This window comes from Chaetura pelagica, unplaced genomic scaffold, assembly GCF_000747805.2.
Source record: "Chaetura pelagica isolate M959 unplaced genomic scaffold, ChaPel_1.0 scaffold152, whole genome shotgun sequence".
Lineage (NCBI taxonomy): Eukaryota > Metazoa > Chordata > Aves > Apodiformes > Apodidae > Chaetura > Chaetura pelagica.
In genome coordinates this window covers 270,441-274,154 of record NW_009952434.1, presented here as the reverse complement: position 1 = coordinate 274,154, position 3,714 = coordinate 270,441, and positions in this window count along the sequence as shown.

The window sequence follows — 3,714 nt, the reverse complement described above, 5'->3', positions numbered from 1 at the left end:
GTTGTTGGAGCACGAAGTGTTTCCCCGAGGATGGAAGAAGAGGCAGAGCAGGGAGGGCAGCGCCTGCAAGGGGTTGTGCAGCTGGGCCTGACTCAACCTGCAGCCCCCAAGCAGGAGCCTGTCCCGGGACGGGCTTCATCCCCGTGCCAAGGCTCTGGGGGCTGCCAAGGACACAGCTCTGAGCTTGCTGACAGGATCCCAGACTGGTTTGGGTGGGAAGGGACCTTAAAGATCATCCAGCCAAATTCCTGACATGGGCAGGGACACCTCCCCCCAGCCCAGGTTACTCCAAGCCCCATCCAACCTGCCCTTCAACACTGCCAGGGATGGGGCAGCCACAGCTTCCCTGGGCAACCTGGGCCAGGGTCTCACCACCCTCACAGAATTTCTTCCCAATATCTCATCTAAATCTCTCCTCTTTCAACTTAAAACCATTCCCTATCACTCCATGCCCTCACAAAAAGTCTCTCTCCAGCCTCCCCCAGCAAAACTAGGGCTTTCTGAGGCAGAAATGGAAAGAGGAGTGAGAAGTGCAAGGAAAGGACGAGAAGAGGTGCAGCCCCCATCACCCACACCGTGTTTGCAGGGGAAGAGGATCATAGAATCATGGAATGGTTTGGGTTGGAAGGGACCTTAAAGATCATTTAGATCCAACCCGCCTGCATGGGCAGGGACACGTCCCACCAACCCAGGTTGCCTCAGTTCCCCCAACCCCCTGGGCAGCCTCCAGACCTTTCTGCAGCAGCAGAGAGGAGGAACAGCTGAGCTGGAACCTGCTCCCTGGCCCCTGACCAACACCTGGGGAGAGCCAGCACCACGCTCCCCGGGGAAGGATGTTTCACCTCCTCTTTCCAGCCTAGCAAAATAAATATCTAAGTGGAAGTTAAACAGAAGAATGGAACGAGCCCAGAGCCCCTGGAGGCGCTGGGACTCCCCAGAGCTGAGAGGCAGCCGAGGGCTTTTGTTCTCTGGGCAGGGCAGGACCACCAGCCTCAGCATGGAGAGGACACGGGAGCTCCCCAGCCCTGTGCTGCTCCCTCTGCACCATGCAGGGCTCTGCCTCGTGCTCTGATTTAGGGCAAAATGCTTCACTGCCCCCCTTCCCCGTGATCCCAAACTTTCCTGCTGGAAAAGCACTGCTGAGGGCATCCCTGACCTGAGGATCTCCCCTCAGCCTGCACTGGTGGGGCAGGAAAAGTCTTGAACCACGACTGGCAGACCTGACCACTGCCCCTGGGGAGACAGAGTAGCCCACCTGACACCACACTTGCCCCCACCTCATGGAATGGGGCAACCACTTCCAGCATGGGATTTTCCAGTGGCCACCCTCCTCTGGCACATATCCCCCCCCCGTGGAGCATCCCCATTGTCACTGGGCTGGTTCCCTCCCAGCTCAGTGGCTGATGATGGCCCGTGGCAGCCCCCAAAACACATCACCCCCACCCCACCCACAAACAGGCCCTCCTGACCCCAGGGTTGTGCAGGACCAGATGGCTCCCAACTAGCCCAGCCTTCATCTGCTGCAAACACATTTCCCATGAGCCAGGTCCCCCCACCAGCACAGCTCCCCTCTTGGTCCCCCCAACACCAGGCTGGCTGGGCACCTCACTCAACCAGCTTCTTTGTGCTTTCTAGATGAAAAAATGGCTTTGAGGTGGGGGAGACAGGCTGGAAATGTTCCCTTCCCCAACACTTTGGCCCCTGCCAGCAGCTGTGGGCTTTTCCTGGAAAAACAGAAATCCCAAAAGCTGGCAGTCCTGGGCTTCTGGAAGCGAAACAAAGAAAATCTGCTTTTAACCCAAAAGCAATAAAATCAAGGCGATTTTTGTGGCTGACAAAGCCACAAACCCGTTCCCATCCCCAAGAGCAGCGTCTGCATCTCGCTGAGGTTTTGAGCAGAGCAACGTTCCTGCCTGGCCGGGCTGAGGTTCCTGCATGGACTGGTGGGATGGGGATGGCTGTGTGCCACCCAGGGGATGTCACCTCAGCTGGGCACACCACCAGCATCCCTGAGGAGGGGGCTCAGCTCCTCCCCTCAGCGTGGCAGCTGGACTGAAGTGATACAAACCCACATGGAAGAGCCCCAAACTCTCCTGGCCACCCTCCAAGTCCTCAGGCAGGGGCAGGACTGATGCTCAAGCAGCACCTCAGCACCACTACCAGCTCCAGGCCTCATCATGGGAGCTGAATTCCAGAGGAGCAGAAACAAGCAGATTTTTTTTCCCCTCTTTAAAATACCACCACTAATATCACGGGGATAATTTTCTGACTTTAAATTTCCTGGCGTTTGCCACGGTCACGTCAGCCTCAGGAGACCCATCCAGCCTGGGATCCCACCTTTTGGAGAAATGCTTTGCTGTGCTGAGTTACTGCTGCTGCAGCCCACGGCTGGGCTGGAGGCACACAGGAGGGAAAACCACTTGTCCACTGGAAACCCTTTGCCCCAAGCCCTGGATGATGTTTTAGCACCATTTCCTTCACAGTTTGCACAAGCACAGCCCAGTAAAAGAAGCAGCAGCTTCACAGGGACCCACACACTTGCACCACATCCCTGGTCTAACCCACCAGTACCCACTGCCCTGCTCTGCCTGGCCACAGCAGCAGAGCAGAGGGACATTTCCCCATCAGGGCACTGCCCAGATGCACAAAGCCCATCTCCTCTCAGGGGCAGCCCCCTAGAATATCAGTGCTGAGACCAAAAGGCAGACAAAACCAGCTCCAAATCCTCTTTTGGGAACCTCTTGCATTTTTAAATGTGATTTCAGAATATCTGCTGGTTGCTGCTTGGCCCCTCGTCCAGCTCCCAGCATCAGCACCCTGCCTGCCAGCCCAGCCAACACCCCCTGACCTGGGGCACCCTCCTGAGTTGGGGAGGGAATTTTGGGGTGAGGCTTTCCTGCCTGAATGCTGGCGGATCCCACTGACTTTATTTTTCCAGCACCAAACCAGTTGGATCCACCCAGGAGCAGCCCAGCCCAACGGCTGTGGCCAGGTCCCCCCACCCCAAGAGCTCAGGGCCCTGTTAGTCCCCTCAAAGTCCCTCCAAACCAGCAGCTCCCACTCCTTGGTGGCTCTTGGGGGCTTGAGAGCTCTGGGGTGGAGGATGCCTGGGCTCCCTGCAGGGCTGTCCCTGTTCCCACACCCAGCATCAGTGGGACAGGGAGGGACCATCCCAGCCCTTGAGAGCCAAGCACCAGGTTGGGAGGAGGGCAAAGGGGGTCTGGGGGGGATCTCAGCACACCCACCCCTCTCCCAGCAGCTGAGCAGCACCTGCTCAGCATGGGGAGGGACGAGGGAAACTGAGCAGAAAATGCTCCTAGGGGATCCCACGCTGGAGGAAATGTCACATCCAGCCCTTCCTCCCTGTGCTGGGGGACAGGAGCCTGGGGCAGAGCCCCGGGGGCTGGCAGGGGCTCGCTGAGCACCCCCAGCTCTCCCCATCCCTCCCTGCCTTCCCCCTCCCAGGCAGCTGCGATGGGAGCGGATAGAAACGTCGGAAGCATCTGGGAAAGCATCAAACATCTGAGGGCCAGGAAGCAAAGCCAGGCCTGGAGGGGCAGCTCCCCGGGGTGTGGGAGCGGGGATGGAGGTTATGCCTATCAGGGGAGACAATTCACACCCATTTATAATCTGGCAGAGGGAGGAGCAGCCGTGAGAAGGATAAAGCACCAGCCTTCACCTCTGGGGCTGTGGGTCCATCCATCCATCCTGCTG